At 39.3% G+C, this 15,301-nt stretch overlaps 1 protein-coding gene across 2 annotated transcripts in view; it reads left to right on the forward strand.

Moving 5' to 3' along the window:
- Positions 1 to 517: 517 nt before the first annotated feature.
- nck2a (NCK adaptor protein 2a) overlaps positions 518 to 15,301 on the forward strand; it is a 38,159-nt gene continuing 23,375 nt past the window's right edge. Inside the window, exon 1 of one of the 2 annotated variants that reach the window (XM_012864412.3) lies at positions 518 to 791. The gene's annotated coding sequence lies outside the window, so the exon portion shown is untranslated. The remainder of the gene's footprint in view (positions 792 to 15,301) is intronic. The other variant, XM_021317436.2, reaches the window with a different exon arrangement.

Genomic DNA, 15,301 nt, shown 5'->3' on the forward strand with positions numbered 1-15,301 from the left:
ATTTTATCTTCAAGGAATTTAATTGGATTTCCTTGTTTACTGTAAAATCTTGTCGAACAAACGTAACTTTATCCTGGAACGGTCCTGCAAAGTTACTTTTTTACCCTGCAAAGTTACTTTACTATCATGCAAAGTTACTTTATTTCCTGCAAAGTTACTTTGTTTTCCTGCAAAATTACTTTTTTATCCTGCAAAGTTACTTTACTATCCTGCAAAGTTACTTTATATCCTGCAAAGTTACTTTACTATCCTGCAAAGTTACTTTATTTATCCTGCAAAGTTACTTCATTTATCCTGCAAAGTTATTTTATTATCCTGCAAAGTTACTTTATTTTCCTGCAAACTTTATTCTGAAATCCACTGCAATTCTCTGAAATTCTGAAGCTGTATGCAAACGCAATTTCGTTCTGTACGCACTCTGTGCATACAAAATGACAATAAAGTTTGTCTAAGTCTAAACTCTCCCTCCGTGTTTTATTGTGAAACGACCGGGCGGAAGTGCGAGCTGCTCACGCCGGCTGGCTTGAAAGAAGCGATCGAGGTGGAGGCAGCCAGTCATCCTCCTCCGACGGAAAAAACAAGCGAGGACAGGTCGGGCGCTGCATGCCCGGTCCGTGTTTTAAAAGAAGTGGGGGAAGAAAAAAAAAATCTGTGAAAGTCGAGGATATGCGGATGTGAGTGGGATTTTCTGTCACTTTCCGGCGGGCTCAGTTACTTATTGTGTGGCCGTGGGGCTGCGGCGTGTTGAGCGTGTCGCTGTTTGCCCATTTCTCATTGGACTGAACACTAAGGTAAGAGCCTACAAACCGCAGAAGGAGCTCTGTTAAGTTGGCACCGCGGAACCGGCGGCTACTTTCTTCGCCTGTGTGCCTTCGTGCTTCGGTTGGAGCTACCCCTCGCAGAGGAGGCGGAAAACTAGAGAAAGTTGGGACAAAGAGGGCAGTTCGCTGGTGTCACTTTCACGCTTTGACGCCTGCTCTTTGTCCACTCAGATGTGGCTTAACTACACATCGAGCTCCAGCCCCACATTCTTTTTCTTTTAATCTGTAGTTTATTTATTTATTTGTCTCTCCTGTTGTTAAAAACAAAAAAAAAATAATAAGAAAAAAATAACAAAAGGATTACGTTTATCTGAACAATTCCCCCCCATCTTTGTGTTCGGGGTCCACTTAATAAAGGCCTGCATGCGAGGGCTGCGATCCGCAAACAGGTCTTGAGAAATCTCTGTGCAGTGAGACATCTGCTCTTTATTGCCAGCGCTCCGCACATTAATTGTCCGTCTTTGGATCAGACTGACGTTTTCTCATTCATTCAATCCCCAATGCGTGCTGGAGCTCCCGTGGAAGAAAGCCGCACCAGCTTTACACAATGACCCACACAGTGGCCAAAACACTGGAGAGAGGCGACTGGTGCCACATGCTGCCTGGCTTTGCATTTGTCAGCCGGTCTAGCGGCTTTCGTTGGGAACTGCACCATGCAACCCCCTCTAATTAGTAATTACGCAGACGATGGCAGGAGTTGTACTTCAAAACGCACGAGTTGATCGAAACTGGCGATAAAATAACTTCCGATTGGTGTCAATATCGTGGGTATAGGGTTGAGAATGAATGCAGTGTGCATTGTGATGCAACATTACAGAATATATGCCCAATTTAATAGTAAAAAATGTATATTGCCTTGAAACCCTTTTTATTGGTTATAGAGTAAATGTTGGTTAATTTACTTGTCATGGCCCAAAAGGTCACGTTTTTTTTTACCATTAAAAACAGCCAAAGAGAAGGTGCCATTTTTTTTAGGCTCAGATTCTACATTATTTTTGAAATTAAGTAAAAAAAAAAAAAAAAAATCCAGTTTTCAATAGAAGTTGGTGAAAAAAAACAAGCAAGTGCTTACACTTCAAATCAGTTGATTGTGGAAATAACAGTAAAAGTAAAACAGCCCCAGAAGGGCCTCAAATTCCGCATCCAATAGTTTGTTGGAGCACATATAAAACAGTTGGACAGATTACCAGTTTCTCAGCCTTTATGACGGGTTGTATTGTTGAACCTGTGGCACTCAAAATCTATTTTTGAGCATGAACCTTTTTAAAACAAATGCTGGGATGCTTTATTAATTAACTACAGAAAAAGGTGCATTTAAAAGAATCTAATTAATTGCCTCTTTCTCGGTTTCCTCATTTCTGGCCATCAGTAAAAGCGATGCGTAAAACCGAAGCCCGGGTGGGGGGTGTTAATGTGCCCAAACGACGCTCAGGATGTAATGGAAGCAGCGTTGCTGTCACCTCTGTGCCAGACGTGTGTCCGCAAGCGTATGCTGACGCTAGAGACGATTGTCCTGGTTCAGGTTCAGGGCAAAAATAAGGAACTCTATGCCCGATTGGGACTGTTTTTAAGTTTGTTTGTCTGTTTATTGGTACAGCTGTCAACCCAAAATGTATCATAAATGAAAAAGATTGTTGTTGTGTGAAGTATTTGTATCAATTTCAAATCCTCTAGTTGATTTTTTTCCAAGTGCACCACGATGCTGGTTTGAACGCATCAAACAAAGAAACGCGAACATCTTGTTTTGGGACAGTTTGTCAATTTAAAGATCTTAACATGGGCGTGGCTTCAGCTCCCGGTTCCCGTTGAACACGGCATAAGAACGGCATGTTTCCAGCAGTAATGGTCAAAGCGAGAGATAAACGGTGACGTCAGAACCAGCCAATTCTCATTCTTTTGGATATTTCTGGGTCAGTTCACTTTCATCAGCAAGGATTTTTAGAACCGGCAACCCCAAGCGGGTCATAAATATTTAAGCGAACCCTGTCATCGTGTGAGCGGTCGATGCAAAAATGGCACCCGGAGACTTGCTGATGGCTAAATACCTGCTCTCTGTAGATTATAGGATGCATCGCCGTAATCGACATTGATTCATCAGCGTTTGTCTGAATCTGAAGTCATACCCCAGGTTTGCTGCGTTATTGCCTGGGTTACAGGTGCGAGAAAGCACAATGTTGCTATATTGAGTTACACTTCCATGGTACACCCGTTCTGTAGGCACACCCTCTGAGTGCACTGCGTTATTATTTAGAGACTAAGACAAGGTTCACTCAGCCGTGACGGGCATGGGAAAGGCACCAGCAGGCACTGGACTCCTAGACCTGAATTACAGAAACTGCTATTTCATCATGGCAAGCAAAGAGACTTTGATCTCGAATGCTTAACATTGTCATCATTTCAGAGAGCTGAGTAAAGGTGCAAAGGCTGCTCCTGACTAACGCAGGTCCACTAACAGGAAGAGTAACCTGTTTATGTACTTTGCCAGGCCTCTGAAAACATCCCTTCTTTTTAAACTAGCACTTCAGATTTTGAATTGGGGTGGGAAAAAAGAGATATAATAACAATAAGTGTATTAGAAATATTTTTCTTGCTTTCCCACCATGAACAGCCGTTACGCTGAAATCTTGCCTGTAACTTGCTAGTTGGAGTTGCTAGCTTGTTATGCTAATTTACTCCATTTAACCCTCCAAGTATGTTCCATGTTATTCAGCCTGTTGTAGATGCAATTGTGTAATTGAATAAGTTGCCTTACCAGATTAAATGTCAGTTTTTGGTCTTGAAGTTTGTGCAATAAATTTCTAAATAAATGCGTCATATAGTCTGTTATGAATGTTTTTTTTTTTCTCTTTATGATGCATCTTTTGACAGAATACTCCGGAGCAACTCCAGAGTTAAAAAAAAAAAACACGATGCTGTATTATTGTATAAGTAAACACATCATGAGCATTGTGCAATTCACATACCTGGCAAAAGCTGATTCAGATTCCGAATGTTTTTTTAAATGGCGGTATTTATTATGCCTGAATTTAAATGAGCTGTTTACCTTTTTGATGAATGCGTAATTGTTTTTCAATTGTCTGGTGATGTTGCACTAAGAAAAAAAAAAAACAAGGAGAGTGTAACCTGGCCATTATGTACACTAGAAATTAGGACTGGCCGATCAAATTTACAATTTATCAAGATTTAACTTCTGGAAAATCTGGGTTTAATTTTGTTAATGCACTCATTGGGATACTATGAAGAGAGCCGCATGCAATGCTGAATGCATGTTTAGCAAAATATATTGTCAAAATATTGCAATTTTTTTTTTTTTTTTTTTACCACAAGACAAGGCACTTTAATTTATTCATTCACTGTTTTACTGTTTAGTTTGAAGCTACACAAGTGAAGCCTGTTCTTAGCTCATTGCGTAATAGCACTAGCCAAAAACATTTAGGTATATTTTCATCGTTTACAACCGCAGGGCCGCCATCTTGTTTCACAAGCCTGTTTCACAGCTCGTATTTAGTTGCGCTTTGAATTATGGTCAGCTCCCGGATGAAATGCTTGAAATAAAATCAAGTTTTTAAAAGTAATTACTTCAATTGATTTTTTTGTGAAATGAGAACGAGGGGAAAAAAATCAATATAATCAGATTTGGTATAATCAAATTTTATTTTTAAGCCCTATCGCCCAACCCTGCTAGAAAGTAAGACTGGGTGATATGTCCCAAAATCAATATCACTATATATTGAGCAGTTCACCACGATAACCATAAATTGGCAATAATACTAACCCTTGCGTGTGCTCCTTCACAGCTAGTTAATATTGATGGTATAACGGTATAATTCACCTGGACAATCGCAGCTAAATTCTCTTCATAGATGCAAATCTACACGTATTTCCCTATAGGTTCTATATAGATTAAAGATTAAGTGCTAATAATAATAATAATAATAATAATAATAATAAAAAGTCACGTGACTACAGACTGTTCACGTAACGCAGCATCTTAAAGGGACATGGCCATAGCCTAACTTTGCATAAAGAAACAACTTTTCCTTTAGAAATACCGACATGGGCAAAATTATGTCAGCTATTGTCGTAAATTTCTGTGTCAGTACATTTTCCACTTTATCACCCAGGCCTACTAGAAAGGTTCTATTTTATTTGAATACAGTTGTGCTTTTTAATGTAAAATAAAATCCAGACTGCAATATTCAAGTGGAACTTGATGCACTCTCTTTTCACTGCAGGGGCAGCTAGAATTGTATTTTTAGCTGCTGATCTAGCCTTTATTTATTTGCATTTTTTCACGTAATTCTATTACTCATAAAATAAGCTTAAAGCCTCAGTAAAATTAACTTGAAGCCCCAGTGTGTAAGATTTACACAGTGGTTCCTATGCTCCACAAACGTGGAACAAACTTTCAGAAAACTGCAAATCAGCCGAAACTCTTGAGTTCCTTTAAAACAAGACCTGTTTAGAGTTGCTTTAGACGCCATACTAGCATGACCATTGACCCATATATTTGACGTGTATTGATGTTTTTATGTTTCCATTAAGTAAAGCCCTTTGAACCGCCTTTGCTGCCAGTGTTGCCAGATTAGGTGTTTTTTTTCTTTTCTTTTTTGTTTAGCAGGTATAATTTGCTTTGGGCGGGTGGACATAATTTGGGCTGATTTGGAGCCAGTTCAGTGGTTTTTGAGTTAACTTATTAACGTCATCATTTCACCATTAGTCATTGGTTCGTTTGACCCAACCATGTACCGGTCACAAATCACAATGGATTGTATAGTTCAGAGGAGTAAATTCAGTGTTCAGATGTTCAGCCTTTCAGCCAACAGTGGATTTTGCAGTAAAGGTAAGACATTATAACGACCAGAGTAAATTTAATTTCTTTAAATGTTGTGTAGAATTAAGCTTTGCATATTTATGTGTGCACATTTTGATCATAGATTGTGTCTTTCGAATGTGAAAGGAATGTTGTTTTCAAGCCTAATCTGTTCTGCAAACATGTTAGAGGGGAGGATGTGTCACGTTACGTTTCACTGGATCTGTTGCTGTGTCATGTGGTCTTTAGGAAAAGAACTCTGGCCGGGTTTTGTTGGATTGCAGCTTTTGAAAACGCATATTATTGATGTGCATTCAGGCGCACCCTTACAGTAAATATAACATTATTTGAATGGGTGTTTTTTTTGTGTGCATTGTGTCAGTTTTTAACAGATTTTTGGGCTGGAAAACCGTGACTCTATCTGGCAACACCGCTTCCTGCTAAAATGTGCTATACAAATAAACTTGACTAGTTGTGTGCTAAATTATAAGCGACTTTGGGCTTTTTTTTTTAAGTCGCTTGTAATCTCTGTATCGCATTTTCTTTTTGGCTTATTTCTGAAAGCAAAGTTGCTTATTTGAGCTCTAAAATAATCTACTATAAACATGTGTTACAGAGAGACCCGCTCGCGCTGCTGACCAGCTGAAATATCACTCTGTCCCTCTGCGTACACACATACTCCCTGAGAGTGAGAGGGAAACGAATAAACTGGCTGTTTCTGCTGGGACCACAGAGTAGTTACTACAGTGTCCTGATTCTAACATAACAGCAAAATAAACTTTACTGTAATATTGGATTAATTTACCTGTCCAGCAAAAAGCTTGCAACCCCCCCCCCCCCCCCCCCCCCCATCCATCATGAATTGTCTCCACTCCACTTGGTAATAATAGCTACGCCAATATAGACTCTTGTTTCACCTGATTATTACTTATTTGTCTTTTCTTGGTTACTTTCTCTTCCCTTTTGCTGGGCAAAGAGTATGGATGGTCCTCCATTTCAAAAGAAAGCAGCAATTAGGTTGAGCTAGGGTCGTCTGCTTGTTTTATAATCCTCCTCTACTGACAGCACGTCTCCTTATAGAAGAGAGATAGGGAAACGTGTAAGGCTGACAAGTTTGTCCCCTTGGACTACTGTAATCAGAAATGGCGAGCCAAGATGGCGTCTCCCACATACGTACTTATAAACTATTAATTCTAAGCTATGAGAACACTTAAATTTTTGATGTGATATTGGTAGACTTTGCCAGAATATGTATAAAGCAATACTTGATTTTTGCTAATTAAAATCCAAATTAGTTACGCACCGTCCGCTTTAAGTAATCAAGTGGAAAAAATCTGCAGAATGTGGCAATTTATTTTAACACGATCACTCGATTAATCATCAGAATAACTCTGTCCTGTGATGCCCTTTGGACCCAGTGCAGACCTGGGAGAAGGACTGTAAGGAAAATCCCATCACTGATGGACAATGTCTCCCACCCCATGCATGGAGCTGGAGAGCTCTTTTTAGTGACTGACTGCTGCATCCCAGATGCTCTAAGGAGTGTTTCTGCAGGTCGTTCCTCCTAGCTGCTGTTAGACTTTATAATCTTGGCTGCTCCCAACAGACATAACTGTGCACATCATGCTAATCGTTGCACAGGTTCTGATCCAGTCATTCATTTTTTACACTGTTCCCAAATGCTATGGTAACTTGCACACGCCTTAGCTGGGGATGCTGCTGCACTATGTATATTACATTTTGCATTATTGTACGTTATGTAAGTATTGCATATTGTATTATTGTGTGTTATATAAATATCTAGAGTTTTTTTCCCACTGTCAAATTTTTTTTTTCCTTTGTTCAATATTTACTCTGGTATTTACTCTTAAATTCTACTGTTGACTTCTACTGGTGTTTCTTTAGAGCTAACTTTAGATAAGACCAGTTTGCTCTTTTTTTCCTTCTCCCTTTTTCTTATCATTGCTAGTAATTGTGTGTAACTCTGTTTGCCACTGTCACACCTGAATTTCCCCATTGCGCGACAATAAAGGAATTCTTATCTTATATTTGATAGAATACTCAATTACTAAAATGATCGTTATTGAGAGCCCCAATAATTAGGCTTATTTATTTTTCTATTTGTTTTTTCAACACCTCTGTAACTGCTCGAACTTCAGTTTAATGTTGCCTATGTGGTAATTGTTTGGGCAAGTGACTGCGATGCAGGGAAGTCATGTCAGCGCTGTTTCTTTTGTTATTTTTTTCACGGTGTCGAGGTGGAAAAAATGTATATAAACCTATTTAGCAGGGTTCTCTGTACAAACGTAGTGGTCTGTTGAGAAACCTCTCGACAGATGACGTCTTAATCTCCATTTTCTTGTAGGCGCAGCTATGAGGTCAGACTAGTTGCTCATCTTCCTCTCCTGGTTAATGTGCTTGAAATGTCCTGAGTCACTGCTGGTGATTAGACGTCTGCTCACCTTCATCCCATGCTTTCCATTAGTAGTTTGAAGGCAGTTATTTATTTTGCGTGTGATGGCTTTTTGTGTGTATGTTTAAAAAAAAAATCCTGAAAACGGCAGTAGCATGACCTGTATCTTGTGACTTGCTTATTTGATAGTAAACAGAATATTTTTTCATGCGCTTTTTAAAATGCAGTTTCTGATTTTCATACAGCCTCTTTCCCTGAAGTGGCGTGTTTCTTCCATGTACTGTTGGCTTGCTTAACAAAATACAATACCTTTTTATTTTGTGTTTTTTCTATGTTGCAGAGATGGGAAACCATATTTAGGAAGTGGAGATCTTTTATGACATGTTATTTTTTTGCTCCAGGGAGAGCATTATGTTTGTTTCCCCTTCGGGAGCTCTGTAGCAGAGAGAGAGAGAGAGAGAGAGGAATTAATAAGCGTAGGAACAGATGGGCGGTCAGGAATATTACTCATGAAGATCATCATGTTGATAGCAAAATAAAGGCCTTTGTCACAGCGGGCATAAGTAGATGGTTTTTAAACTGAGAGTACGAGCAGTCATGACAGTTCAACCCGTTCCTATGACCCCCTGATCTAGCCGAGGGAAGGCTTATTTTTTGCTGCTAACGATTGCGCTGAGTGTTCGTCTGTAGGGATGTCAGCAAAACACGTTCTGTGCTTACGTTTTAAAATTTAAAGAGGACTTTTTTCTTTTCTTTTCTTTTTTTTTGGCCGTTGGGGTTTCTTAAAAATGTTAATCACTGGTTGTTGGTGTCACCGCAGGTTTTGGGTCTCACATATTTCCTGTATATGAAACCTATATGAGATGGATTGCTGTAGGGATTACCGTAGTTGTATTTGAAATCAGGTTTTACGAAAAGTTTGCGCTTTTTTTAATTATTAGACGGATTTAAAGGATTCCACGCTTGATATTGTGCTTGAAAACTGCAGTCTACACAAATTATGAGAGAGAGAGAGAGAAAGAAACTTTATTTTTAATGCATTTTTAGTTTTCGATATGTTTATATTCTAATTTCCATTTGCAGTGCGGTATTTGTGTCCTACTTTATTCCAAGTAGTTGAATTCCCTATTTGGATGCAAATGGAATATTCATTCTAGTGGGTTTTTGAGTCTCACTGCAGTAGATGCTCACATCTGACACAGATGGAGGTGCCTGAGATGCTAATAGTCATGGAGGAAGCATCGTTATGACAGATGAGAAGGAGAGGGGATGAGGAAATTGCAGATTTATTGCAACCAAATTAGTCATTTCAACATTAATATTGCAATGATTTCCTGATGGGCGTCTCGAATTAGAATGAATGTAATGTGAAGACAGTAAAAATTGTCTGGCGCCAACAGCTGAAGGGGACGTGGTGATACACAAGGTAACAATGTGCTAAAACTTACCAGTTTAATTTCTTTCTCTTTTACTACATCAAAAAGAAATGAATGCAATATTGTTTATTTTGGGACTAGGGCAAACTTTTCAACAATGAACAATAAACGGGAACAGGTTTAAACTGTGTTAACTGCAGTTGTGCTTAGTGAACCGGCGCAACACAGAGTACTATAATAATAATATGTTGAAGTTAAATGCTGTGAAACAAAAGTTATGACGGTTGTTATTAAGAGTAACAGTGAATGCCCACAGTACAGGCTAATCAAACATCTTGGCACCTTAACAAATTATTACAGCCAGTCAATAATTACAGCCTGTCTTTAGACTTCACCGGGGGCCTTTGCAGGGATCCTCCGACTGACATCAATTAAGGGAAACATATGATTTGGTGTTTCGGACAGTTTGAAACACAACCATTGATCATTTTTAAAGCCTTTTTGTTTTTTCCAAAGACTTATGTTCTGATCCCAGGTTAAACTTGTTTGTCTTAATTTTAAATTTAGGTATTAATTAATTTGGACAGTATTTACTACAGCCTTATACTCTCAAAGACCTTTTCTGGTTCTTGACGGCAGTCTTCTCTTTTCTGATCTGCTTCTTTGTTCCTTCTGTTCATCCATCCTCTTCTTCTTGACCTTCGTCTTGGACACCATCCCAGTTCCCTAACTACCAGACCTGACTTTCCAATTCATACCAAGCAAGTGGCCTCAGTCTGTTGGCCTCAGTGTCCCCGTTTCACCACTGGGCACCATTGGTTGGGGATGGCAAGAAAGGCCACTAGTCCGGGAGGAGGGGGGAGATTGTGGGTGAATAAATCTGGATATAGTGCTGGGGTAAAACCACAGTTTTCATCCTGTCTTCAGAGTCTGAACAGAAGGGAAAGTTTTTGTTAATGGTGTGTGTGATAAAACCCGAGAAAGCTTCAAACCGAAGTAGCAGAAGCTGGAGAAATCCTAAAATAATGACTTTTTTTTTTTTTTTCCGTTTACTGATTTGATTTGTTGCTCATGGCTGTAACTCAGTAGAAAACAGTAGATGCCCCTAACTCGAAACATTCGTAGAGGAGGGGAAAAACATCTGCTGTGGACATCAACAGGATGGAAATGGAGAACGCTCTCCTCCTGGAATGACTCATCTCTGGGGATCTGTGGGATATAATATCCGGGAATATACCCTGCTGTCATGGGACGGTATTCTCAGACCAGGAACAACTGTGAAGAAATTCATGCAATTCTCCATCGCATCAATTCTCCTTTGCCACATCCCCCTGCCTCTTTTAAACCAAGACTTTCAAACTTGAAGAACCACCTAAAGCTATTATTTGAGCTGAATGAGATTTGCCCCTTTCTTTGCCCTTATTCACGTCTTACCAAATGCAAATCAAAAAGGGAACAAGAAAACCAGCGGATGACGGATTACAGTGAAGCGCTTTTCCAGACAGCTGTGAAATTAAACTCCTTTTTTGGGGGGTGGGGGCTTGGAAGAAAATCTCCTTTCTCACATCTAGATGATCTTGCAGATTGCTGCTTCATCTTCTCCTTACTCATGAGAAAGTGACAGTAAATGCATAAACATGCAGAGATCTTCTTATAAAATTATGATCAGGATTTAACAGAATCTCTTTGGATTGCTTCATTGTATGAAATTTCCACTGGGGCTAAAAAGAGAGATACAGTGAGAGTAAAACCTAGCACGTCCTAAAAGTGGGATGAAAGATCACAACTTTAAGTACTTCCTTACAAAAATTAAACAACCAGGAAAGGAGGGTCAACATTTTAAAACAACAAAGATACTATTGATGATTAGATTAGTTTACCGAAGAAAGGGAATAAAAAGTTACACTTTCAAATATTAACATCTTTTTCTTCAATTTCTTGGAATATGGTAAGCATTTATTGCTGAAGTGGTGTTGTGATCCCATCAGCCTGGATTTGAACTGTCCTTATAAAGGCTTGGGGGAGGAGGTTGTGGCTATTTTTTTCTAATAAAGAGAGTTCAGCTTTTGTTTTAGAGTTATAGTTTGATTCAGTTGTTCTCTGCAGAGGCTTCGACAGGCCCTTCACGCTCTAATTGATTTAATTAAGTGGACGTCCCCCCCCTCCCCTTTGGCTGTTCTAATGCACAGGCTGACAGCATGCAGACGTGCACCATGTTATCTCGAACTCAACAGCATGAGCTTTGGTTATCTGTATTTCGCAGAATGATCCAAGTTTCCCTCCAAAGCATCCCGGCCCACGTTGCATCAATCCATCTGTGGTTCAACCTCATTGACGGACTTGGACCATCCGTGTCGATGCTACAGAAGGCACTAGCGTGCTAATAACTAATAACATATATTGGATTTTCTTCCTCTTTGTGTGAGTAAATAGAACCAGTGGAGAATAAAGACCAAGGATAATTTAAAGATCATAAAAATAAACATTTGATCACTGGATGAGTTTGATTTGATTGCAGGAATGATCCAGTTGCTGTTTTGAGTGCATGCACCTGCAGCATCTGAAGCCACAGGTTAAGCTATTGCAGCTGCAGCAGTGCGACAATAGGCTAGTCTGCAGGTGTGTGACTATTGTAACTAAAAAAAACAGAAATCTAAATACAGGTTGCTACATACGATTTGGATTACAAGACTATTTGCTTTAATGCATCTGCTGCTATCATGCCGGAAGTAGCTAAGATAGTGAGTCCTAATGTAGCAACATCAGGAAGTATAAGGCCATAAAGTTAACACCAGTCATATTTACATCATTTTGGATGTTGTGGTTTAAAACTAGCAACATAGCATGTAGATATGTACAATATTTTATTTACTTTGCACCTTGAGTTTAAAGTGTTTTACAGATGAATGAAAATCTGAATATTCATCAATATTATAATATATTTATTATGCTCTAAAAGTAGGAGGCTTTAAAGTTTATAAAACAAGTCAATTTTTTTGCTTTCAGATTTACAGCATTTTAAACATACAAAATGCCATATAGCTGTCTATCAAACATTGCTGAGTCAGAAAAATGCTTCGCTGGGCAGACATGCTTAACTCCACCCCCACAAGGTCGCCATCATTGGAAACTTGAGAGTCCTACCTTTTAAACAAGATGTAGCTCGTCTTTATCCCGTGTGTTCTGGTGAAGTAAGATCTCTGCGTAACAGAGCTTACAAAACGGCCAGTCACTGCAGCTGTGTGCACAGGAATAAACAGGGACTTTCCCAGAGCTGCAGCTGTGAGTAATGAAAAGTGTAACTTTCTGCAGTGCTGTTTCTTTCCTCTATTAATATCTATCACCATAGCAATGTAGAGGACTAGAGTGACAGCTCTAGATCCTTTGTAAGAAGATAGGAGTCATGATTTATGCGTTTTCTCTTAATTTATTGATTCATGCTGTGAACAATGGCATGTGTTGATGAAACACAGGGTAAATTTTATTAACAAAGGCTTTGTCATGTGCAAAAGGAGTCCTACAATGCAACTCAGCACTTTAATGTTTTAACATGAAAATATTCATGTTATGTTTTATGGTTTACAACTTTGCTAATGCACGTGAGCTTAATTTGCTCTGAAACAGCCAGGTCGTACAGTTATCTTAGCAAGTAGCACCGTTACGCTCATGGTCTAATTTAGGTGTAATTTTGACAACTTTTAGCGTAACGGGTCATGCTGAAATGTGCTGGATAAAACCTTGCTGGTTGGAATTTCTAATTTACCCAATTCATCCTCCCAGGTATGTTCCATGTGTGGTTGTGGATGCAGTTGTGTAATTTAACAAATTGGATTACCAGATTAAATTTAGTCTTGGATTGTGTGAAATACATGTCAAAATAAATGCGTATTGTGTGGTACGACTTATATTATTTTTCCTCTTTGACGCATTTTTTGACTGATGCGACGTATATATCGGAGCGATTTATAGTCCGAAAACTACGGTACTAAAAGTTTACATTTACACTTTATAACTGTGGAGCTGTATTTATATCAGGTATGTAATTTCAGGTGGATATTGCTCCTAAATCCTTCTGAGCTTAAGGGGTTAAAAGATCATTGAGGAATCCCTTTGTAGACTCTGGGTGCTAAGGGAAGTACCCGGAGTGTACACAGAAAAAAAAAAAACAGAAAGTGAGTGTGTACAAATAGTGCGCGCTGGTGCTGAGGCATGAATTATGTGAGGGAGTGTGGATGGAATTTGACTCCAGTGCAAACCTGCCGCCAGCCCAGCAGCCTCCTCAGCAAGGCCAAACAGAGTTACAGGAATTACACAATGGCAGAGTCAAGACACAACAGTAACCAGCCATCTGCTTGTTGCTGCTTTGTTGGAAGTATGCAAAGAACTCTGACCTACCAGCTTGTCTGTTTCTTCTGACTATTAATACTCCTTTTACACCTTATTCAGGCCAGTGCGGTAATTCAGGATATTGTGAAATCCTGCTGTCTTTGTTTTTGCTGTGCGATCAACTCTTTGATGCCTATTCAAAATGATGCTATAAAGCTAATAAATCTAAACAAACACTTGTAACACTAAACACTAAGGAGCAGGATGATTAAAAAGATGGCTATTAGAATATAAATATAATTTATATTGTTTACAAGGTTCACAAGGTTTTATGCAAAAAATCCTTTCATACAAACCTTTTTCACAACAAACCCTCATTAATTTATAAGCTTTGCTTTAACAGTTCAGATGAGATATTGAGAGAAGTTGCACAAAACTGCTTAATAATTTAAGTCAAACAAAGCAAAAAAAACTTTGCCTATAGTGACATTTAAAAAAATCTAATTTTAACAATTTGCCAACAAGCACAGTAGCACCACTAGTGTCCCATAACATCAACCTCCCTGTGTACTAGATAAATTTAGTAGATCCAATAAATAAAAAGTAAAATTTCCTGCCTATGGGTTCTAGCACTCAGTCAACAACACAAAAATAATTTAGGCTTTGTAACAGTGGTAGAATGAATAACCCATCAGTATGTCTCAACTTCAGCAGGCGTACAGACACACACACATCCACATGGCTGCAGGTGAAGTGAGTCCTGCTTTATTTATGAGGTGCATAGCTGAGAGCGTCACATGATTCTCCAGGGGATTCACGTTTGCGTGCTCTGTGTTTGGCTCGTAAGCGTCCCCTCCTGGCTCTCTCTTCCTCGATATCATATACACTTGCTACAAAGCATCTGTTTACACTTTGTGCAGGTTTAGCTTGGCAGGACTACAGTTGTTTGAACGCGACCTTGGCAGTTTACAGGGAGCTGCCGGCAGACATTTGCTGACTCCGGCGCTTCCCAGCTTTCTGTGAAAGGAGTGATATCATCTGCGTGTCACACAGGCAGACATGCGTTTGTATGTTCGGGCCACAGCAAAAGTCACCGCAGCCAGCAGTGAAAAATGTCAAGCCGTAGAACCCGGCCCTGCAGAAACCATCTTGGGAGCAGGAGGGCTTAAATGGATTGAGTTATCAGTCGGAGGGGTGGACAGAGAGGAGGATGCATTAATGGGATGGCAGGAAATTGTTTATAAATGAAGGTTATGGGAAGAATCCACGTTTGTTCAAATACGGGAGGTTTCAGTCAAATCTCATTTCCACCTAAGGCACAATTTTGATTTTGGACTAGAAAATATGAAATGTCTGTCGAATATAAATTGGGTGTAATCAATATCTTCCCAATAGGTTTCACACTGATTACATTGCTCTGTATAATTCATATTGTTTGACTATAATTGTGCTTGGATGGATGCATGGATCAGGTTTTTCTTGGCCAATACTGATTTCCACTTTCTCTAAGGTCTGACTTAATTTTTTTAATGTATTTCACTCCGAGTAGCAT

Source organism: Fundulus heteroclitus, chromosome 7 (assembly GCF_011125445.2).
Source record: "Fundulus heteroclitus isolate FHET01 chromosome 7, MU-UCD_Fhet_4.1, whole genome shotgun sequence".
NCBI lineage: Eukaryota > Metazoa > Chordata > Actinopteri > Cyprinodontiformes > Fundulidae > Fundulus > Fundulus heteroclitus.